The sequence below is a fragment of the Pleurodeles waltl genome, chromosome 8 (genome assembly GCF_031143425.1).
Source record: "Pleurodeles waltl isolate 20211129_DDA chromosome 8, aPleWal1.hap1.20221129, whole genome shotgun sequence".
Lineage (NCBI taxonomy): Eukaryota > Metazoa > Chordata > Amphibia > Caudata > Salamandridae > Pleurodeles > Pleurodeles waltl.
The window spans coordinates 353500584-353526423 of NC_090447.1; positions in this window are offsets into that span (position 1 = coordinate 353500584).

The window sequence follows — 25840 nt, forward strand, 5'->3', positions numbered from 1 at the left end:
GCACTTTTTGCCACTGCACTCTACACCATTATAGTCTAGGCCACACTAAACTACTATACACAACTCCACTCCTCACCACTGTACTCTGCTCCACTTTGCAACACTGCACTCTATGCCACTGCACTCTATGCCAATACACTCTACGCGAATGCACTTTACTCTGGAACACTCAACTCTATGACCCTGCACTCTACACCAACCCACTGTATTCCACTCTAATCTACTCTGAAACACTTCACTCTACACCACTTTATTCCAAGTCATTACACTCAATGCCACTGTACGCAATTGAACTCTATCCCACACCACTGCACTCTATACCACTTTACTCCTCGTCATTACACTCTGTGCTGCTCTACGCAATTGCACTCTACACTGCACTTCTCTACTCAACGTCACTTCATTCTACTCTGAAACAATCTACTCTATGCTGCTGCACTTTATGCCACTCTACTCTTAACCACTGCACTCTACACCAATGCACTCTACACAGATGCACTATCACTGCACTCTATGCCACTGCACTCTACTCTGCATCACTGTAATCTATGCCACTGCTCTCTATGCCACTCTACTCCATTCTACACCACTACACTCTGACACTCTACTCTGCAACACTGCACTCTCTGCCAATTAATTCTATGACACTCTACTCTGCACTAGTCCACTCTATGCCACTGCACTCTATGGCACTATACTCTATACCATTCTGTGCTACTTTACTCTGCACCAATCTATGACACTGCACTCAATGCCACTCAACTCTACTCTTCACTCTACACCACTGCACTCTGTCACTCAACTCCACTTTATGATACTGCCCTCTGCATCACTCAACTCTACGCCACTCCACTCCGCCCCACTGTATGCCACTGCACTCTATTCCATGCTACTCTACTGTGCGCCACTCCACTCTGAGCTGCTCCACTCTGCAGCACTCCACTCTGCAGCACTCTAATGTACGTCACTGCATTCTATAACACTACATTGCACACCACTGAATTCAATGCCACTGCACTCTATGCCACTATACTCTGCAAGACTGTATATCAATGCACTCCTCAACAGACCACTTTACTCTATGCCACCCCAGTGTATGCCACTCTACGCGACTCCACACTATGCAACTACAATACACAACACACTCTGTCACTCCACTCTACAACACTCTACTCAACTCTTTGCCATTTCACTCTGACACTCCACCCCACTCTTCTCTATGCCACTAACCTTAAGCCATGCTAAACAGCAGCCACGCTGGAGAACAACATGGCTAAAACAAGTTGGCAAAGCAAATAGTTCTTGCCCAGGCGAGACCTGGACAAGAACTGGGCTTTGCGAATGCTTGTTTATGTTAACCTCCACAGTGATTATCTGCCCTTGTATGTCATTAACTGACAGCCATCTGTCGTAGAGAAAAGATTTAAATGGCCTGCCTGGAATAGGCACTTTGCATGGGGTGGTTCGGTGGGTTGAGGCCAATGGTGAAATGCGGCAATATTTGCACTTTTTTATTAGGAGCTTGAGAACTAAATCTGGTATCACAGGCACTAGAAAGATTCCTGATTTACATTTCTAACCGCCACTATCAGAAGGCAGGGGACAGAGCAGCATACAAAGGCATTTTCCATACTTAACTGAATACATTTTATTTGATCTAAGGTGATGGGGAAGGGATACTGACTCCAATTGAGTGGTCCCTGCTGACGAAGGGATGCTGTGGAAGCCTGGACAGAAGTGGGCTGCCTGATGACACAGAGTTATTCCTAATTGGCTGTAACACAACACCAACAGGATTGGACGTTTTGTCTCGTTCAGCTAAAAAACGCCTTGAATCTCGTTTAACTAGTCGTTAAATTAGGCTTCCTGGTCCACTCTCTTTTACAGACATAAGTCATCGGTCACTTCAATTATATAAGTAGAACAAATTTAAAAGTGTGCAACTAGGCTCTGAAACTTTGGTTAGACATATAACTGCCAAATCCAAATGCTAGGTTTCTTTTGTAATAATAAAATGTCCAAAAGCATGTATTGGTACTATTTTTCACTACACAGATATTTTGTCCAAATGTAAGGTTTTTCTCATTTCTTCATTAAAACAGTTCTAAAAGCTTAAGGTATTTTCTGTGGTTTATACTTTTCTCAGTCAAAGAAGTAACATGTTTACTTTGGGTTGAAATAAAGTTTATTTCAGCTTAGAATGGGTGTGCTACTTTGTGAAACTTATAGCAAAATTAAATAATGTCCTAAATTAAACAATGGTCCTGTGTCAATGCCTCTGTTGGGATGGAAAAGTCCCTTGCATGGTGACAGGCGTGCACCTCTGCACTGAGTGCCCAGCTGCAAGGATATTTAGATCCCTGGTGCTGATTGTTTTAGTCACTGGTGAACACGGATCATGCCTGTGCGCCATGACATAGACCTGTCTCACAGATTGCGATCTTGTTGGACTGAGAGGGGCTCCCAAAGTACTGCCCTCATGGTGGTGACCAGGAGCACAAGCGTGGTGGTGGCAGCATACCATGTAGTGATCAGCAGGAGCGAACAGGCCTTTTACCTGTTTCACAGGCATGAGGCTTACAGGCCCATTCATTTAGCATTCTGCTGCTATGTGCTTAATTCACCATTGGCCTACATCACATAAGTATGTAGTGTTTTTTTTTTAAACATATTTTATTAGTTTTCCAGTACAAACAGTACAACCCTTAATTAGGGGCTCTTCAATTCGATAGCGACATATCATGTTAAATGTTTTTGATACTTCTTATATGATAATCAAAGTACATTGTTTCAACACATTCGACATTCAGGATAATTGGTTATTATCTCATGCATAAGTATCAAATGATGAAGCCTAATTTCAAAGCCTTATATATTATAGCACAAGGATCAGTCGATACCTCGTCATGTTAGAGCTCCCCGTTAAGGGTTCTGTGATAGGGCGCCAGGACCCGGGCCGCGGGAGAAGTGTCCCTGGGGGAACTGGACAATGGCCCAGAGCTGAGGAGGAAGAGGTGGGGCATATTTCAAGGGTGCAGTGCTGGGAAAAAGCATTGAGCGCCGGTATCAAGGAGAAGGACGGGGACGTGAGGGAAGGAAGAGGCCACGAATGCAAGAGGAGATTGCCGCTAGGAACCTGAGAAGATGGAGAAAGAAGGAGGCAAGAGGAAGCAGGATAGCCAGGAGACACGGAGGTTCGGGATCGAGAGTTACAGCCCGGTCGTGGTGAGACGCGACAAACCCGACGAGAAGATCGAGCGGGAGAAGACGGAGGGAGAAAAAACGCTGGAGCCGGCCACATTCTAGGAAGAACGTGGCCAGAGCAGGTACGGGGGATATACTGGGGGGTTGGGAAAGAACGAAAGGAAAAGTCACGCAGCGAGCCTAAGTGCATGAAATACGTAAATAAGAGGGGGAAAAGTCACGCAGCAGGCCTAAGTGCACAAACTAAATAAATAAAAGGTGAAAAACCAAGACAGGAAATAGAGAAAAGAGAACGCACAATCAAGAAAGACTTCAGGGAGACACAGGGTGGGGAAAAAAGAGCAGCACGTTACTAACCAAAAGAAACCAAGAAAACAAAAGAAGGAAAACAAAACATAGATAACGTAGAGGACAGTATTAAACCTCGAGAAAAGGGAAAGAGAAACTGCAAGTAAGAGAGAGAGAAGGAAGCACTGCACTAACAACACGGGGAAAAGAAAGAAGAAGGAGAGAAACGGGAGAATAGGGCTGTAAGCTACCTACTAAATCTGCTTCTTTTTCTCTCCCCTCCGGTGTCACCATTGCTGGAATTCTGTGAGGAGTACCTGAAGAGAAAGATTACCAAATTAGGAAGGACCTGCAAGAGAAAGACTACCCAGAGAAAATAAAGTCAAGACCAGTGACAGAAGAGACAAACAGAGAGATCTAACTAAATAAGGAAAACGTGGAAGAAATAAAATAAAAGATTACTTAAGAATCTATTACGCCTTCTGGTATCCCTTAAACATTTTTTTGTCACAGGGTCAAACTCCCCTCTCCCACTCCCTCGGGTGCCTAGATGATTCGCTGTGTCATTGTTTTTGGGTCCCTAGTGTTGTTCTGGGAACATCTGTCTACCTTCTGTCTGCTTCTATCTCCCTGGGGGCTGCTGTGCGTCTTTAGCCTGCGTAGGGAGTTGTCACTGGGTCCCTGTTGTGGGTGTCGGCTCAGGGTGTTCAGGGGGGTGCCATGTCTGCTGGTGGTCTCTCCCCCAGGTGCTCCCAGTCGCAAATCAGGGTGCTCCATGCCCGTGCCCTCTCCAGTGGCCTCTGGCCTCTCCGTGCTTCCCGGTGCCTAACTGCTTCCTCTGCTTTAGCCCATTTCAGGACCTCTTGCCTCCATTTACTTTCTTGGGGCCCAGTGTCACCTTCCACGTCATTGCAATTTTCCATTTAGCTAAAACCAGGACCATATCTTGGAACTGGTTAGTGATTTTGTGCTTGGCCTTTGGGTGATAGCCCCCTAGCAAGCAGTGTCTGGGATCACTAGGTACCTCCCGCTCAATTGTGTCTGTTAAATGTTGTGTAATCAAACTCCAGAACTCTCGTATTTTTGGGCAGTACCAGAACATGTGGATAAATTCAGCCTCTTCCTCCCCACATCTCGGACATCAAGCCTCTGCCACCCTGAAGTGTCTCCTGATTCTGCCTGGGGTCAGGTATGCTCTGTGTAAAAGATATGTATTGCTAAGTTTGAATTGAGCGATCCTAGAGGCTCACGGAGTCCGAGCTAATATGTCCGACAGTCGGTGTCTGTAATAGGGGATCCTAAATCTGCTTCCCATTCCTGCTTAAGGGTTGTTAGTGGCTGGCATAGTGTGGATCTAATTTTTCTATAAAGGCAGGTCACTGCCTTATGTATCCCTGTGGCACCGCCGATATGAGTGGTTCTGTCCGTCCCACCTGCCAGTGTCTGATGATCCCCTCAGTGATTGCCCTGTAGAGCAGAAAGTGCCCCGCAGGGATCCGATGCCTAGTGCGGAAGTCCTCGAAGGGTAGCAGGGAGTCTGCTTCATATAGGGTGCCCACACTGGTTGCTCCTGCTGTCTCACATCTCGAGATTCTCCTCCAGTCCCCTTCATGTGGTAGTGTCAGTAGATATTTCAGTGGTATTTCAGGTGCATGGGGTGTGGCGATTTGTGCTTTGTGGAGGTGCGTCAGCTAGCATTTGTGTATTATTTTTAACTCATTTGAGCTAGAGGCAGGTGGGGGGCTGACGTGAAGGACAACCATAGTCAGCGAGTGTAGGTCCGGTGTGAATGGGGTAATCTCTCGATCCGGCATCGTACGACTTGCTATCTATCTGGTCAGCCACTGTAATTGGCCTGCTAAATAATAAGCTTTGAAGTCAGGGGCAGCCATTACTCCCTCTTCAAGTGGTCGTTGTAGTACTGTGAGTGCTAATCGCCACCTGCCCGCCCCCACAGAAAACCTATGACCAAGGAGTTCATTTCTTTGAAGATGTTTCTCGGGATCCATATCGGGAGAGTAGTGAAAAAGTACAAGAGGCAGGGTAGCACTATAATTTTCAAAAGTGCCACACGGTCTGCCATGGATAGTGGCAGGGTGGCCGAGAAAGTCCTATTACCATGAAGTCCTTGCAGAACCCGTGCCACATAGCCTTCCAGCAAGTCCCGGCTGCTGTGGTAAATTTGAACCCCTAAGTATGGCAGACATCTCGACTCCCACTGTAGGTCCCTAAGGTCTAGGGGAGCAGTCATTCCATCCATTGTAAGAAATAAACTGGATTTTTGCCAATTCACTCTGAGTCCAGATATATCCCCGAATCGTTCTAATAAGGCACGAGCTACATGTAATGCATCTCCTGCATCCTTCAAGAAAAGAAGGTGGTCGTCAGCGTACAGAGCAATGTGATGAGTCTGTCCAGCTACTGTTATACCTGCATAAGTGTTCCCAGTCCTGACTACACAAGCTAGCGGTTCTATTGCCAATGCAAAAAGCAGGGAGGATAGAGGGCAGCCTTGTCTAGTCCCCCTCGCCACCCGATAGCTCTCTGAGATTGTGCTGCCTGTATGAACCCTGGCTGTCAGGTCAGTATAGAGCAATCTTGTCCGTGCGATGAACTGGTCCCCTTAGCCCGAATTTGTGAAGCACCTCATATAGCTCTTGCCATTCTAGGCTATCAAAAGCTACCTATCATATTCATCACTATAAAGCAGAGAAAAGAGGTGCCGTATATTCATCGCTGTTTGGCGCCCTGGGATAAACCCAGCCTGGTCCATATGTATCAGGTGCAGCATGTGGTACATGAGGCGCATCGCTAGAATTTTACTCAATATCTCATCTATCTACTGATAGCATCGATAGGGGATGGTAGGAAGGTACGTCTATGAGGGGTTTCCTCGGTTTCAGTAAAGGAATGATCAGGGCTTCTCGGGCTGATGCAGGAAGAGTACGACCTGTCCGAGCCTCTTCATGGATGGTCACCAATCTCGGGCCCAGCTTTGAGATATATGCAGAGTAAAATTATTTCTGGAGTCCATCTGGACCCGTTGTTTTATTACACGCCATGCTGGCTATGGCAGCCTTCACTTCTGCAATGGTGATCTCTTCCCCCAGTTCTGTCGCCTCCTGTTCTGATATTGTTGGGAGTGTGAGATGTGATAAGTTGCAGATCCCTCCCTCAGTTGGGTGGACCTTGCTTGTGTAGAGATCAGCATAGTATTTACGAAATTCCAATTGTTTGCAGCCTGGGAATATAAACTGTGCCCCATATGGTGTGTTAGTTCAGCTATAACGGACCCTACATGCGCAGGATTCACTAACCATGCCAGTAAGGAACTTTCTCCATCCCCCTCCTTGTGGGTACATGCTATACAGGCTTTATAGTCATAATAGTGCAGCCTATCGACTGCCATCACTGTTGCTTCTCACGCAGTTAGGAGTGCTGTCTGTACTTATGGGGCGTTGGGACATCTCTGCTCGAGTGCACGCTGTTCTTGTTCAGCTTTCACTATATCCCAAAGCAGCACCCGATGCTCACCGGCAGCTGCTGAGATACAGTTCCCCCTAATGACTACCTTGAACGCGTCCCATTCTATCAGTTTTGAAGTTATCGAGTCTTCATTAGTCTCAAAGTAAGCATCTATTGCCGTGCCAATAGTATGCTTAATGGCCTCGTCCTCTAGTAAAGTTGGCTGGAGCCGCCATGTGGGGATCGGTGCGCGTGTCCGAGACCATCCAAGCTTAATTAACAATGGATTATGGTTCGAGATCATTGGGGTTAGGTATTCACTCAGGTGTGTCAGCTCGTGTACCTCCGGTGTACATTGGAATGTATCTAATCTTACATGTGAATCACGCATTGGTGAGTATAATCAATAATCCCTTTGGTCTGGGTGTTGGATGCACCTGGAGTCGACCAGGCCCCAGTTCTGTTGCCAAGCGCGGTACCCTGGTGGTCCTAGTGGTCGGTGATGAGGACAGGTGGGGTTGTGACCTATCTAATGTCGTGACTGCTATACAATTGAAGTCTCCTCCCCAGAAATACAGGTCCCGTTAAGTGTGCAGCCAGCCATTCAGAAACAAATGCTGGAAACCCACCTGGTCTGTATTGGTGCCGTAGATGCTTCCCAGCACTATCTCCCTCCTATCTAGCTTTTCAACAATTATGATTTATCTTCCCAGTGAGTCTATGACTGTCACCATGTGTTGGTATGGTACCTCATGTTTGACCCATATCAAGGTCCCTCTGGCGAAGGCTGAGTAAGTGGTATAATATACCTGGCCTCTCCATCGCCTTTGGAGGGCACGGCCTTCAACGGCATCTAGATGTGTCTCTTGCAGCATCGCTATTTGGACACCCTGCCTATTAAGGAATGAAAATGCCTTTCATGGATCGTATCCCCCTAACATTCCATGTGAGGAACTAGATATTTAGTGTAGTATCCATTAGCGGTGTAACGGAGAACCCAGTGACTGGCTTTAAGGCCCAGTTCCCATCCTAAGGGTGCCCTACTCACATCCATGCGATTATATGACATATCTAGGCAACACAAAGTGGATTGGTCTGTAACCAAACAGCATTCTCCCCAACTCCCCTTCCCCAGGACAAAGAACATAGGGCCTCATTCTGACCCTGGCGGTCTATGACCGCCAGGGTGGAGGCCGGCTGAAGCACCGCCAACAGGCTGGCGGTGCTTCATTTTGTATTCCGACCGCAGCTGTGCAGTCGCCCAGCCGGGTCTGGCGGTTTTCCGCCGGATTTCCCCCGGCTGGGGGAATCCTCAGCGCCGCCATGGGGATTCCGACCCCCTTCCCGCCAGCCTGTTTCTGTTTTCACCGCCAGAAACAGGATGGCGGGAACGGGTGTCGTGGGGCCCCTGGGGGCCCCTGCACTGCCCATGCCGCTGGCATGGGCAGTGCAGGGGCCCCCTAACAGGGCCCCAGCAGGATTTGCACCCGTCGCACCCCTGCAACACCGCCGGCTCCATTCGGAGCCGGCTTCTATGTTGCAGGGCCTTTCCCGCTGGGCCGGCGTGTGCCCTTTTGGCGATCGCCCGCTGGCCTAGCGGGAAAGTCGAAATGGCCCCCGCGGTCTTTTGACCGCGGAGCGGTCTTTCGACGGGGGTAGTTTGGCGGGCGGCAACCGCCGCCCGCCAAACTCAGAATGACCCCCATAGGCTCTTATTACGACCCTCGTGGTCGGTGATAAAGTGGTGGTAATACCGCCAGACAAATTTTGACCATGGCGGTGATATCTCCGAAAGACAGCCAATGTACCACACCGACCACCAGTGTGGAAATAACAGTCACCATGGCGGCAGCTGCCTACAGCCAGGCGGAAGACAAAGTTCCGCTCACCATGTTATGACATGCCAAACCGCCACCTTTTCCGGGGGGGACCAACGCCATCAAAAGCCTGGTGGAAAACGGAGCTCGCAAGTCAAAGGACTCACCATTGGAGACACAGGGAAAAACCACGCCGCCATGGAACCAGAACTGCAAGTCTTCCTGATCATCTTCTACGTTATGCTCCACCACGAACACTAATGTCGGCGAAGATGACGATGGTGGGTACAGCCGCCTACCACACAAGGAGGGGGGAGGAAAACGAGAGTGACACACACACACACGCACCACACACACCCCATACACACACACCATACACACAACCAGCTGCACAAGAAAAACAATTTATCCCCGTAAATCGGCTGAATAATGCAAGGACAACAGGAATTGACTAAAGTCATTGCAATAAGATCAACATCAAAAGCAATAATTTGATTTGGCAATGCAGCAGATAAATACAAATGTACGAAAAGGGACACTGCCCATCAGCCACCCTCGGTCTTTCCTGTGTATAGTTAGTCATGGGAAATGTATTGTCCCCAATGTCAAGCAAGTACACACAGCAAAAGTGGCAACAGATATTACAAACACATATCATGACTGATGTACCTCATTGACTGGCATCTGATGGTTATACCCATTTGTAACACATTCATACATGCACATTACGCCAAATGTTTTGCGTGCCGTTCCCACAGAGGCACACAAATAATTCGAACAGACAATTCACACACATAAACACACAAGCCATGATTCTTTTTTTAGTAGTGTAGTCTTGCTGTCCTCTAATGATGCAACACCTGCTCAAACTTGAAAAATCCTATTTTATTTCCAAAGTTTGTGCAGTCTCTGATTATTCTAGACTGTGTGGTTGTTTTGACTTGTCTCTCTGTGAATATTGCGAATTTGTCTCCTGTGAGCTCCTTATATTGTCTTTTGGTGTTTTGTAAGTGTCTTTGGTATCCTGTGTAAGTGTATTTTTTGTAATTTATTGCATTTAGATTTGTCTTTGTTCTGTTGGGACTCTATTTGTGAGTAGTATTAGTTGAGGTAGTTTAGGGCTGTCTGTGGGTTAGATAAGTTTCTTTTTCCTACCTACTTTCCCTGTTTTTCTCTCTTTCCCTTTTTTATTTCTTCTTTTGTTGAGATGTTGGGAAGGCCACGGCTGGGGCGAATGGGTGAGGAGGAGCTAGGGGCATTTGTGTGGCTGGTGTGCCACTTCCTCCCCCTGATGTTGGAGGCTGGGGGTCATATGATACAAGGATATCACACAGAGGCAAGAAGGCTGAAGTGGGCAAAGGTGCTGTTCCACCTGAGGCACATATTCAACAGCCAGCGCAACGACCACCAGATGAAGCATCGTTGGGCTGACCTGGTGGCCCGAGAGCAGGACCTGCTGGACCACCTGGGTGTGGTGATTGGTGGTCCTGTTGGTGAGTACCAAATTGACTAATGTGTACAGTGCAATGCTCTGGAGTGACAGTAGCAGATGTTGTGACATGCTGCATGCAATGTTTGTGGACGTGTGGAATGCAAGTTGAACAAACTGTGGCCCTGATTTATACTATTTTTGCACCGCATTACCGTCATTTGTTGACGCAAAAGCCGTGCAAATGTACAAAATACAATTGTATTTTGTAATTTTGTGCCACTTTTGCGTCAATAGATGACGGTAATAGGGCACAAAAAAAGTATAAATCAGGGCCTGTGAGCGTACCAGGAATGGGATGTATTTCACATGGTAATACATAGAAACAATCTAGTCCCCAGTTTTGTGGAACCATGTCCGAACAGTATTCAGGGCCATATGTACCAAGCTCTTCATAACCTTCGCTTTTATCTTAGGCCCATATTTCTACTTTGTTTGTGCTGCATTTGTGTAATTTCTGGATGCAAAAGTAGCACACACTTGCTACATTCAAATATATTTTGCTAATTTCCAAAGCTGTAGCGTCAACAAATGAAGCAAATGCAACACAAAATAAATTACACATCTGGCCCTAAGTTTACTGTTTCGGTGTGTTTACGTCTGGACAGATGATCATTCATATGGCCAAACCCAAATGGGCCATTATGCTACCAGATTGAATTAGCACAAAACAGGTTAATCTCGTGGCTTTTCGTAGTAGGCGTTGAAATCCTATCATTGAGTAACAGGGCCCCACCACATTTTTGGCTTTTGCGCAATTGCTGGGACTGAGCTAGTGCAGTTACCATCTGTGTCACTTTGGTGCCAACCCATTTTCTAAAGTGAAAGGTCAGCATGGGATCCCTGCTCTTTGTGAATGCATGGTCACAAACTATTTTTGAGCATGATATTGTGCAAGGGTACTATTTTAGTGAAGAAATAGGTTATTTTACTTTTGGTACACCCCTGCTGATATATTGCAGCATTTCTACAAATGTTAACTTCTCAGGATGAAGGCAGTCACAGACATGGTGGTCTGCTAAGATCAGCAGACCAGCATTCCTGTGAGTGTCACCATTCCCAAGGTGCTTTCAATTAGAGACCTACCTCATCATGATTGCAGAAGTAGGACATTTGCTGCCCCATTTTTTATTAGTGGACAGTGTCAGTTCAGTTGTACTGCCACTGATCACCCAACTTGGCAATTCTAAGTTGCTGATTCTGGCTATGTGTGATTTACAATACCTGATATGGGTACACAGGGCCCAGAGTAACACATTTCAGGTCCAATGACTACACCTGTGCCCATGCATTCTGTCAACGATGATCAACTAAGACACTGTCAGCATACATCATTTTGCTGTTTTGAATCAGAAAGGTGGCCAATCCATGTTTAGCGTAACATTGTCTTCGAGTAACACACAGGATCCCTGCCATCATGTTGTCATAGGGGGCATAAACGGCTTAGAGTACACTGCCAATGTGGCAAATGTAACCTACAAAAACTCTGGCACACCTATTATGGACAACTGAAAGCACAATAATTCCAGAAAGCTAATCAACCCACAGGACCATCACACAGTTACTCATCGTCCCTTGATGCACAAACCACAATACCTGAGTCACTGGTATTGCAGTGCACCAGGAATGAAATGGAGTACCCTCTGGAATGTATTAAGCACAACATTGAGTAATCATGTTTGGCACCACATGATTGTTAGGGCCAGTGCATGTGTGCATATGTGTGTCTATCACTCACTGGAGTGACAGTGTCCCTGACCTGAATTAAGGCCAGGAACCACTCTGTGTGACGAGCAGCTCCACCAGACTGCCCTCGTGCTCCTGACCCCGCCCTCACTGCTGCCTCGAGTTCCAGGCCCTCCACCACTTGCAGGCATCCGCCTGCGCCTCATCCCTGGTGTCTAGTGGTATACGTAAGTATTGTGTGTTTGTCTTGTGTGTTTATCTTGTTTCTGTTTTTTTGTGCTGTTGTGCCGTTTTTCTGCTTATTGCCTTTTCTGCTGTCTCTGACTTTTTTGCCCGTTCTGTTCTGCTGCTTTGCTTGCTGCCTGTTTCTGCCCGGTTCCCCGTTCTTCCCGCTGCGTCCCCAGCGGCCCGCCCCCCTCGCACCCCCATTTGCCACACCCTCCCACCTCCCAGCTGCTCCTCCCTCCCACCTCCCCTTCTTAATGGCGGCTGATGGAACCACTCTGCGCGACGAGCAGGGGGACAGGTGCTGGAACCACTCTGCGCGACGAGCAGCTCCACCAGACTGCCCTTGTGCTCCTGACCCCAACCTCGCTGCTGCTGTGAGTTCAAGGCTCGTCGGGCAGAGTGGTTCCAGCGCCTGTCCTCCTGGCCCACACACCTCCCATGCGTCCAGACGCCACTACACCACTGCTGAGCTCCACGCACTCAACCCCAGCCGGCCCACCGCCTGCACCCAGGCCGCCCCCAGGCACACCTACGGACCCTTTGCGTGCCGCTCATGCCGTTTCACCTACAATCAAGCCCCCAAGCACCACAACAATGCCAGACACTCCAACCATCTCAACTGCAACCTCCTCAACACCCGCTCCATCCACAAGCACGCCATCTAACTCTGGTACCTACTCGCGTCAACCTCCCCTGACATCGCCTTCCTCACCAAAACATGGATGAACCCCTCTTCAGAACCAGACATCGCCATAGCCATCCGTGAGGACTACAAGATCACCCGAAGAGACCGTATCAACAAACCAGGAGGAGGAATCGCCATTATACACAGAAGCACCATCAGGATCTCCACCAACACCAAATGACGCCCCAGATGCCGCAGAACACCTGCACTTTCAGATACACATCAACGCCAACACTACCCTGAGAGGAACCCTCGTCTACAGATCACCAGGCCCCCGCTCCCAATTCTGCGACGCCATCGCCGACACGATCAGCTCCCACGCCCTTGCCTCTTCGGACTAGCGCTCCTCGGCGACCTAAATTTCCACCTGGAGAACACCAACGACTGCAACTCTGCTGCCGTTCTGGACAACCTTGCCAACCTCGGCCTCAAGCGACTGGTCACCTCACCCACCCACCGGGCACACGCTCGATGGCATCTTTTCCTCCAGCAGCCACATCACCTTCACCCACACCACCTAACTCCACTGGACCGACCACCATTGCATTAATTTCTCCTTCCTGAAGCCCACCACCAACCGCATCCGCTCCCTCACCGCAAGTGGGACAATGTCTCCAAGGAACAACTGATCTTCAACCTCGCCCAAACCCTAGCCCCCAAAACCAGCGACCCCAACACCGCCGCCCTCAACCTCAAGCAATGGCTCAACGACTGCCCCAACACCCTCGCTCCACTCAAGAAAACCAACAGCACCCGCGTCAGCAAGAAAGCTCCCTGGTTCACCGCAGACCTCCAGGCCTCCAGAGAGGTGAGAAAACCTGGTGCCAAGAACAATCAGAGAGCAACTTCACCGCCCTCAAATCAACCATTCGCAAACACCACCAGCTCATCCAGACCACCAAAAGATCTTTCTACAAAGAACGAATTGACAACAACACACACAACAGCAAGGAGCTATTCAACATCATCAAGGAACTCACCAACCCCAAGTTCTGCTCCACCGACCCTCCCCACTCAGAAGACCTCTGTGACTCCCTCTTCATCTTCTTCCACCGCAAGATCACAGACATTCATGGAAGCTTCGCAACGCCGTCCCCCACCACCACCGCCACCGACATGGTCGACCCCATTGTACCCTCCTGCACCAACGTTCTGAGCACCTGGACCCCCACCAACGATGAGGAAACCACCAAAACCATGAGCACCATCCACCTCTGCCCTTACCATGCCTTCAATAAAGCCTGCCAAATCATCGCTCCCCAGCTCCGGACCATCATCAACAGCTCCTTCGAGACCGCCATTTTCCCAGAAAGCTGGAAACACTTCGAAAGTCAACGCCTCACTCAAAAAGCCCAAAGCCGACCCGAGGACCTAAAAAACTACCGACCTATCTCCCTACTCTCCTTCCCCGCGAAGGTCATAGAGAAGATAGTCAACAACCAGCTTTCCCGCTTCCTGGAGGACAACAGCCTACTCGACGTCTCCCAGTCAGGATTCTGCAAAAACCACGGCACCGAGACCACCCTCATCGCCTGCACCAACGACATCAGGACCAGGCTAGACAAAGGTGAAACCATTGCCCTCATCCTCCTCGATCTCTCTGCAGCCTTCGACATAGTATGTCACCAAACCCTCCACACACGCCTCTTCAACGCCGGAATTCGCCACAGTTTGCCTCCCCTCGTTCCGGTCAAAGGCCACCAAAACAATCTGCGGGGTCCCCCAGGGATCCTCACTCAGCCCCACCCTCTTCAATATCTACAAGGCTCCGCTCGCCAACATTGTCCGATCCCACAGCCTCAACATCATTTCCTATGCTGACGACACCCAGCTCAACCTCTCCCTCACAAGGAACCCCGCAACCGCCAAAAACAACCTCCACACCGGACTCCTCACTATTGCCAACTGGATGACAGCAAGCCACCTCAAGCTGAACTCAGAAAAAAACAAGATCATCATCTTCGGCCCCAATAAGTCAGCATGGGACGACTCCTGGTGGCCAGCCACTCTGGTGTCGCCCCCAACACCCACCACCCACGCATGCATCCTCAGCTTCATACTAGACTCTTCACCGTCCATGACCCAGCAAGTCAACGCCATCTCGTCCTCATGCTTCAACACCTTTTGAATGCTCCGCAAGACCTTCAGGTGGATTTCCGTAGAAACCAGAACGGTCACCCACACCCTCGTTAGCAGCAGACTGGACTATGCAACACCCTCTACGCGGGAACAACGGCCTTGCTCCAGAAAAAACTCCAGCGCATCCAGAATGCCACAGCACGTCTCATCCTCAGACTCCCTTGCCACAAACACATCTCGGCCCACCTCAAGGACCTCCACTGGCTACCCATCGACAAAAGGATCCTCTTCAAAATCCTAATCCACTCTCACAAAGCTCTCCACAACACGGCCTACCTCAACGATCGACTCAACTTCCACATCCTGACACACCAGCTCCGCTCCGCCAACCTCGCACTCGCAACAGTCTCTCGCATTCACCGTACCACAACCGGCAGCAGATCCTTCTCTCACCTCGCAGCCAAGATCTGGAACTCACTCCCTGACAACCTACGTAAGACCCAAGACCTCCTGACCTTCAGGAAGCGCCTAAGGACCTGGCTCTTCGAGCAGTAGCACCCCCCCAGCGCCTTGAGACCCTTCCGGGTGAGTAGCACGCTCAACAAATAATTTGATTGATTGAATGCATGTTTGCAGTGGTATGTCTGTTGGGGTGTCTACATACCTGATGTGCTGGTCTATCATATAAAATGTCACACACAGTGATTTGTTGTTCCAACTTTTGTACAGTGAGCAGACTTTGAGCACATATCACCTTTCCATGTTTTACAGGTGGACCAGCCCCCTACACAATAGGTGAAGCGGCTGTATTTGAGGACACAGACGTATCCAGTAAGTGATAATATGTTTGTCCTGTGTTGTGTTTGCAGCTGTTGTGTGATTGACTCCTGTGTGTTGGACTCATTGCAAGATATCATGAGCTGGCACGTGATCTGATATGTGACTTGACTGGAGGTTGACACAGTGTGCCATGGAAGAGTTAGACATTCACTGGCAGAGAGTCATATATTGGGAGTTGAGTGCTGTGCAATAGGCATGGGCAGGTGAACAAGGTGATTTCTTGCCACATGTATGCCAAAAATTGATTTGGAGGTGGCCAGTGTCATAATTTAGTCAGCAAGTCATACCCTAATTCACACAGAACAGTGATGCATCAGTTTTACACACCAAGTTGTGCATCCCTAAGTAACGAACATGTAGGACTGTATGGGTGACTGTCCCGCAGCATGTAGCTCCACATGTTGTACTCCATTTACGTGGCACTTGAGTGAAATGTCATAGGCGTGCATGCAGGTCAAGGCCGGATGGGTGCTTGCATCAATGTGGTTGATTTTGGAAATGTGTCAGTGAGCTCTGATGTTGATGGTTGTCCGCAAATAGAAACATGAATGTAGATGTGATTGTCCAATGGTTGACTCATTCCTAGTTGGCAGGCCTCCTTACCCGTGGTGGACTGACTAAACCCATGTATAGCTGGACAAAGCTTTGTGGTTGTCCTTCATGGTTGAAAATATGTGTTGCATGGTATTCCCCCCGAGGCACAGGGTTAGGGGTAGAAAATATGTGTAGCTAGGTGTGATGGTCACAGTGTAGATGACAGACATGTAATTCAAGCATTTATATATGCCAAACTACAATGCCCCCTAATGATTACCAACTGCATACCGTCCTGACAATTCCATATACAAATCACAGGTCTTGTGTGCCTTGAATTTGATCCAGAAGATAGGGATTATTCGGCCTGGTACATGTTGAGTACTTGCAGCATTTATTATGTGACTAATAGCACTACAAATTTGCACAGATAATTTAATTAAGTACACACCTTGTTGTGTATTGCTGTGCTGTTAGATAGTTGATGGGTAGGCTGTGTTGGTATGTCATTCCTCAGGGACATTCTATAATCTGTACTGTGATTTGGACTGCATGTGCTATTTTTGAGGAAGTGTTAGAATATCATCTGTACATGTATCACACAATGATGTCCCTAATGAACAGCAAGCCAGGGCACACCAAAACAAATTCTGAGTATTTGATCCAATTAGTCAGTCAATGAGAGTCAAGGTCCAAGGAGTAAGTGACAGCCAGACATTTATTGAAGTATGCACCAGTGTGGTCAATATTCAGGTCAAAACCACATGTAAAGCAAAGAGTCCAACACGAACAGCCGACACGTGTTTCGTCTTCTAGACTTTGTCAAGGCTTCAAAATATAGGTATGGCGAGTAGGAGTTCCATGAGAAGTGTATAGTTGTCCCAACTCCAAATAGATTAATATAATCTAGTAGTGTAACGGAAAAAGCAGGCCATGATAAGCCAGAAAAATGAAATGAATCTGTGCCCCGTGGCATCGGACAACCGAGTGAATGATGTCCCTAATGTTTGCCTGTCTCTATTTTTACAGCTGCCAACATGAATGCCCAGAAAATTCGTGAATTTCAGAGGTGGGCAGTGTGGTACCGCCACATCCTTGATGTAGAGGCTGGGTTCCATAGTATGGCTAGGCGATATCGTCATGAGAGAGCCACAGGGGCATGGAGGGCATTTAGCCAAGGGGGGCCAGCATTGGCCACAACTGCCACCACCACAACAGCTCAAAGCACAGTGGACACTGGGATGACAGCCACTCCAGCTGGTCCCTCGACCTCGTCAGCCCAAGGCCCACAAGCAGCACCTTCTGCATCTCCACCACCAACCACGGCACCAGCACCTACCCATACGACCCCAGCTGCAGTAATGGTCAGAGGTCAGAACCCTACAACGTGACATGCAACGTATGTTGCGCCGCATGGACACTCTGCAGCAGTTTTGAGGTGGCCCGCAATAGCAGGCGACTGCAAGGGATTAGGAAAAATCTGAGGAGGGCCAATCTGTGAACTTATTGATTCTCACCCCTAATTCCATCGCCACCCTTCTCTTTTCTCATACTTTTCTTTAGTGGGTTTAGGGGGTTTAGTATTAGGTTAGAGTAGGCTGTTAGTTTAGTTAGCATAAGTGGGTTGAGGGTAGGGGGTGTTATATTATTACATGTTTGTTTGTGGGTGGGTGGGGGGTGCTGTTGGGGTTTATGTGTATTTAAAACAAATAACATTAAAAAAAAAGACATGTATTTGTTTAGAATAAGTAAGTATGTGTTTAGGTTAGTATATGTTATCCTGCACGTGTCCCGTCATAGAAAGGGGGTCGGGGTTGATGTTTAGAGTGTTTAGTTACATGTGGTAAGTAAGTTTAGCTTAGGGTAGTTAGGGCCAGTTGTGGGTAATGTATAGTTAGGATAGGTTAGGATAGGTTAGGTTAGTTTAGGTGTTTCCCATAGTTTAAGTTTCCTTTCATACAGATATAATAAAGTGTGGTCTACTCCTTTACAGTATGTGTCATATGCTTGGGGATCAGGGCCTTTGCATGAGTGTACAGTGTCAAATTTGTATTTGCATGTGTGTTCCATCCTGCATCCACATCCCATTCTTGACATGGTTGTTCCCACTTCCAAATGAGCTGTCACATTGGCAGCTACAACAAAGCTACTTCTCTATGCATTTGCCATCCATTGCACCCACCACTCAATGTAACTATGGTTCCCAATGTGTTGTAAAGGTTGGTGTGATTTTCAAACTGTCATCGTTTGAGTCCTGTGTTGGAATTTTGGGCACTGTGGGACGTCTGCCTGCAGCCTGATGTTCATGTGAACTCTGAGAAACCGAGTGGTGTCATAATCTTATGAAGTTCAGTATACATAAATCACACCTATGATTTCTTACATTGTACTCCCAGGTGACGTTATTGTCCATACACTCATACACATCCTGTATGGTGTGGGTGTGGGATTAAAGTTTAAAGTCATATGTCACATAAATAATGATTGTCTTGAAGGGAATGTGGGCCACATTGAGTTTCATCTTGTACATACTTTGGACCTGACATATTCTTTTCTACACAACATTATACTGTTTGTGTGATCCTTTAACTTCATAAATAAGCCAAAGGCAGCACAGATGATGATAAAATCCAGACCCTTGTGCATAGTTAGCAGCCCACATTCTTTCTACACTATTGTATTGACATTCTGTGGCCATTGACATGTTACATGCATCACAAATCTCCTACACAGTTCATGTGTCACATTACACAGAGACAAAGTGGTTCTGTAGGTGCTGTTTATTTTAAAGTGCTGTAGTGCAATATTTACATAGTCCATTGTAGGTCCATTAGTGTGACGCCTTCTATTGTGACGCAACACAAGTGCAATGGTGAGGGTCATGTCATTGGACATGCTGTGATGGAGTGTCAACACTCCAATTGCAGTGCATGGTGGTAAGGTAAACAGTGTGCTGGAGAACAGTGCATGTTACCAACTGTAGCAAGACTGGCATGTTAACAAGCACAGGACATAGGAAATCAGTGCCCATGCGGCAAGGACTGGTGCTACCAGGTACTCCTACGGCTGAAGGTGATCTGTTCCATGTCTTCATCTTCTGATGTGTGTGTCGTCTCCTCTGCCCTTGGTGGTGGTGGGTTTGAGGGGGCAACACACACTTCAGTGTTTGAAGAAGTGGACTCCAAATTCCCGGTAGCTGCCAACTGTGGGGCTATGAAGGGCATTACTGCAGCAAGGAGGAGCTGCTGGTTATTGAGTATAGCATCTACATCGCTGTGGTAGGCAGCCAGGTTGGCCCTGAGGGGGTCATGATTACAGTCGTGCACGCAGTGAAATGTTTGGGATGCCAGGTGTTCTGGCAACTCCCTAACTTTCATGGTGAAATCCCTCACACACTGTTGTAGTCCTTGTAGTAGGGATTGTTTGACTTACATGGCTGCTGACTGTTCTGCAGATGAAATTTTGCACATGAGCATCACCTCAAGGCTGGCTGCCATATTTTGCATCCCCACCCGCACCTCCTTGGCCACCTCCCGCTGTACTCCCACTACTGTCCTGTCAAAGGTGGTACTAGTGTCATCAGAGTCCTCAGCTGGGTTTGAGCTGGCAGGTCGGTCTATTGGGGTGGTGGGTGGGTCCTCTGTGATGGCTGCTACATCTGTGCTCCTCCTTGCGAGTGAAGGTGGGGTCTGGAGGGTTCCAAGGACATCTTGGAGGGTTTGCTGGCTAATGGTTGTCAGTTCGTCATCCATGTCATCAGGGCAGTCCAGGACAGGCATATCAACAGGAGAGCCATCATCCTCTCCAATTAGTGTGTCTGTGTTGTGGCAGTTGTAATGTGACGTCACTGACTTCCTATTAGTGGGACATTTTAATCTTGGTTTCTGTTCATTGTTCCTGTTCATTGTTCCTGTCATTAATATTAGCATTCTCACAGGCCTATGCCCCACCTGCATGTCACATGTAGTGTGGGCAGTTTGGGGAATTGTCTGCGTCACATCTTCTAGGTGTAGGTTCTGTTAAAATTGTGTGTTGCCACCTTCTTGTCCTACTCAACCCTCCCCATGGTGAGGCCTTGCAATGGCTGTGGGTGTTCTGATGCCACTTGCACCACACATAACAATATAGTACTGACCCAGTCTCTGATATTTCACATACACCTATACGTTGCTGAGACCTAGCACATACTATGTGTAGCACTGGCATGGCACGATACAGGTGTCAGCATTGGTAGTGTATCATGTTGATGTTTGCCAAAGTGTGCTACATTGGATTGCACTGATGGGCCTGGCAGTGTTCCATTTCCTCTTATGACTGTGCGGGTGTGTTTCACTAGCTAGACACATATGTCCTCCCCCTCAATGCTGTTGTCTTAGCAGTGTGACAGTTGAGATGTTGCAAGGTGGCATTGCAGCTATTGTAACACAGGCACGGGGTAGACCCTGGAATGGGCACCATGGGTATGACATTACTACTGTGTACTTCATAATGTAAGTAACAATACATGATGTGTATTGCGCCATAGACGTGAGCATTTGACAGGATTCACACTTTGTTAGGAATTGAAGGGGATTGATCATGTTGTCATCCTGAACCCTCTATTTTGGGTGTGTTTGTTCCATGGACACCTAACTGCCATTTGCTACTTGACCAGCACACACAGCACAGGTGGTAGTGGCAACTGTTGTCAATGGTAAAGGCCACTTGCGGAAATGGCCTGAGACTGGAAATTGTCCCCTAGTTCATGTTGTGACAATACCAGCTGTCCTGTGACAGCAGCCCAGTTTTACATTCTAGCCTACCCTCCTGGACTGGCTTTGCCTTTCCAACAGCCTTGGTATGGCAGAGTAACCCCATGCAAAGGTTGTTGGTGTAGTGTCGTGCTGTGCACCTGGTTTCCCCTGCACAACCCATACCCCCGTCCTGTGTCCCTTTGCCCTTTCCACTGCCTGATGTCCATGGCGGACATGCATTGTGTAGTAGGTTGGTACCTCCCCCTGCATGCAGTTAACATTTAGGCATTTTTCCCCCATGCAACTTACTCTGCATATGTGTTGTTTCCTGGTAGTCTGAGCTGTCCTGCAATTCCTGTGATGATCTCCTCTGGGATGACGGCTGCCACCATCTCACCTATCTCGTCCAGGCCTTCCTGCGGTGCTGGACTCCCACCTCCAGTCTGCAGTGCTGCCTTTCTGTTCGTTGCCGTTTTTTCCTTCGTCCTGCGCTTGCAGTCATGCCAGCGTTTCTTGCACTTTGTGACTGTTCTATGGACCTCTCCCACACTGTTGATCTTGTCGACAATTTGTTGCCAAATTGCCTCTCTCCTCCCAATTGGCAATTTTGAGGTGACAAAAAGTTGATGCTGGTGTTCTGTCACCTCTCTGACCAGTATTTCATGCTCCTCTGCTCTGAAACAACACTTCCTTTTCTTCTTTTCCCTCTCCTGGGTCTTGTCTGTGTCCTCCTGGCTAGTTCCCGGTCGATTGGAGTTTCCCTGGGGTCTCTCCTGGCTTCTGGGATCTATTTTGGGGCTCCTTAGCACTGTTAGCTGCATGTGCGCCGCTTTTTGACACTAATGCTGTGGGAAATGGCGCATATCCGGTTTGCGATGTCGCAAACCAAATTAGAGTAATTTTCTCTGTGTTAACGCCGTTTTGCTTTACGACGAGGTACAATGGTTAGAGTAAAAAAAAATGACTATAACCCGTGCTTTGCGCCACCATGCGTCAAAGTATAAATTTGACGCCCATGTGGCGCAAAGAAATGACGTTAGCCAGCGTTAACGTTTTTGACGCAAAACTGTGTTCACGCAGTTTGGTGTCAAAAAGTATAAATATGGCCCATAGTACCTTAAGAACAGGATGACAAAACGTTACCCATTATGTAAGTTTTTGTATTACGTGTTTATTTTGGGCTAATAAGCGTGAAATTGAAGTTTCTTCAAATGGATATAACAATGGCCACTGTTTGGAATTATAACTTGTAAGTTTATCTTTCATGAATAAATTGCTGTTAAAACTATGGAAAATGGTGAGGGCCAGTGGATTTATGTGATTTGATGACTGCAGCATTTACCACATAATTATGGATTTACCCCAACTGCCACACAGTTTCCGATATAACTTGTATAATTTGCAGATTTCACAGAAAGGTTGTATTGAACTCAAATGGATGAAAATAATAGCACTAGTAAATGTGTCACGGGATTTGCCATCTTTGCAGCATAGTTTAGATAGCTTTGCTGCATAAACATAAATGGCATTGCCAATTAATCAATGAAGTATGCAAAAAAGGGATGGGTGGAATGTTTGAATTTATCTCAGACACTGGTAATTACTCGGGCCATATCCCAATCCATTGTTGTTTTGCAGACCATACCACCTCAGTTTGGACCCAGCCAATGAAAATACATCTTGACCCTGCTCTAATAGGACCAGTCCGGGCCAAACTGTCAGTTCATTCCTCAACTAGAATTCACACAACTGAATGCTGGCCCTGATTGGTGCTCTTCAGTTTAGTGTAGCTTGATTCCAGTGCCACAGTGAGGATGGGACCCATATCTGGGCATCCCTGTCGCACTTAGGGCATCACACTGAAATAGACAGAAAAGTTATGGGTGGAATGTTTAAATTAATCTCGGTTACTGGTAAATACTCAGGGCTGCATCCCAGTCCATCATTATTTTGCACACCATGCACCATAAGTTTTGATCCAGCCAGATGCAAATCAGTCTTGACCTTGCTCCAATATGAACAGTCCAGCCAGGACTGCCAGGCAAGGTCCTCTCTGAACATGGGAGACACGCAATCCAAGACCTGTTTCGCCCTGATTGTGACTCTTTAATCAGGTGTAGCTTGGTTCAAGTGGCACAGTGAGTACAGGACCAACGTCTGGGCAAACCCGTTGCATTTTGGTTGCTGCACTGAGGACTAAACAATGGTAAAGTTTTCACGGTTTGCATCTAGCATCCTGCTCTGTGATAACATATCTGTTTGATTCTGCATGCATAGTGCTTCCCATTTGCATGCTACAGAGTTGACCACTTCCCTAATTATTGACATACTCCAATTTTTCACATGCAGTAGACTTCTTGCAAAGAATCCTCAAGTATGTAGCTAACATTGCTTGGACGAACATGCACTTTTCTGAGTGGTGAATGCAGAAAGCATGAAATGCAAAATATTTACTTGCAAAAAAAATATTGTTCAGCATTACTACAGGTGCAGATAAAAGTCAAGCTACATGTTATGAAACAGTTAAGGGACTGCCATATTTAAATGTACACTAGAAAGCCAAATCACCTCCTTAAGAGAGCCATGACTTCTCAGCAAGTAGGTTGTGCTTTCCAGTGTTTATATTAACAAATGCAGACATGGCTGATATTCATAGCTGTCAGGACTTCTTCCCAAGGGCAAATAGTAACAAATGCAAATTTGCAAAAAGAAATGTGGATCAAGAAACAATGGTTAGATCTTATGAGGATTTTAAAGGTCACTAGGCAAGGTGATTGTTTGATCTTACACTAAGATCCCTTCTAAAACATAAGGGCAAAATTGTGATGTAATTTGAAAACACATTGGGCCAGGTGTATTGGCCAAAACATGATAAGCTATCAATTTAATTTACAATCACCATGTTTCTATGTGTATCAAACCCTCATTTTGCTCCTTGAGGCTCTCTGTTAATGTCTCCATTCTGTCCCAGTCTCTCAATCTCTGTCCCTACTGCCTCTCTGAACCTTTTACCCACCATCCTGTTCTGTTTGCTGCTGCATCTACCTTCTCGTTCCCATCTCGTCTCCTATCTATCTTTTTGTGGGGTATATTTTTATTTGCATTAATCAGGTGCATCACATTGACATCACATTGACAGTTTGTAGTAATATTTATCCATTTCCACACATTAAGCAGAGAATGGCCATAACAGTAGTCTCTTTAATAGGCCCGTCATACTGCCTCCGGGGTGCCACATCAGGTAAGGAGTAAGCAACTATAAGTTTGTCACTGTGACGAGGGAAGCATATCAAAAGTTGCTGCAACTACGGTGTGAAAATCTTGAACTCTGAAGTCAATAACCCACAGCTCAATAAGGAACAGTTAAGAATGTTTTTCTGTTAGACATTAACATCCGCGTTGTGAACTACCCCCACCCTCCACTAAGCCTTCCAAAGACTTCAGCTCAAGCCAGTAGTGCATTCGTCATTTTGCACACATTTATCAATTATCAAGTATATATGTGGGGTTATGGGTGTTGCATCCCATTCATTACCTGCTTGTGGTATCAGCTAACAGGGATCGCCCCATCCAGTCAGATGTGTTGGGGACTAGCTTCAGCCACATCCCGGCTATCCCCCTGTGTATTTGATTACGTGATCGCTCACTCCCGCCAGCAGGACGTCTGCTGCCTTATTGTCTTTTCTAGTCCGCCTCATATATGCCTCTTCTGCTCCTGCCATTCGATCAAGTCCTTCCTCCAGTCAGTGGATGGCCAGTGGATGGCAATGTGCCACTTTGCCACTATGAGTCTTAGCATCACATATGTTCTGCTGAGGACTTATTGGGATTTTTAAAGATCAGGCCCAAGAGACATCTATCAGGCTGCCTCGATATCGTCCACTCTGTAAAATATCACATGCATGTCAGCACTTCCTCCCAGAACAGGACCACCTGGGTACAACACAAGATTAGGTGTATAAAGTCTGCGTCAGCCACACAAAACCAGGGACAATGGGGTCCCTGTCAACGTAGATAATGTGTTGACATGTAGGAGATAGATATGTCATATTGTCAAGGTAATATTTGATTTGTTTGAAATGTGCTCATGTAGATACTCTATGGGCCCAGTACGGATCCTGCCCTAGTCCTTCAGAGTGATAGGGTCATCACAGAGGTCTTGCCATGCCTCCTCTAGTCGCCATGATAGAGTCTGTCTGTTGGCTAGAAGGGCTCTGTAAAAGTGTGTTATAAGTCGGCACCCGCTGCTATGCTCGATGGAGTCACTGTTGTAAGAGTGGGGTCTGGTGTGTCTGGAAACAAGGGCCTACAAATGTCAGGCGGTGGCAGTAATTTTGACATACTGGAGGAAATAGCCACTTCCCTGTCTAAATGTGTCCATTGCCTCCTGTATGGTTATGAAGCCCCCACAGCCCCGGGTACAGATCACACAGCATCCAGCAGCTCTCACCTGCCAGCTATCCACCTCCATCATGTCACTATATGAGCAAACATATGTACGATCTAAACGTCAAGGTCCAGGGCGTAAGGAGTGTGGACTATTACCCTGTGAGTAATCCTCTCCCAGATGCTGCCCATCTGACATATCAGGAACAGAAAAGAACGAGGAATGTTACAACCCCACATTAGTAACCTACCCATTTGGCATTCGTCATGGGTACCCTCAAACAGGGATCTCTCCCAGTTCGGTTACCCATCTAACCATTGGATTACATGCTAAAGTTGGGCAGTGAAATACTATAGTTCTAGGTCAGTAACCTCCATACCCCCTTGCCCCATTTACCCTTCAACA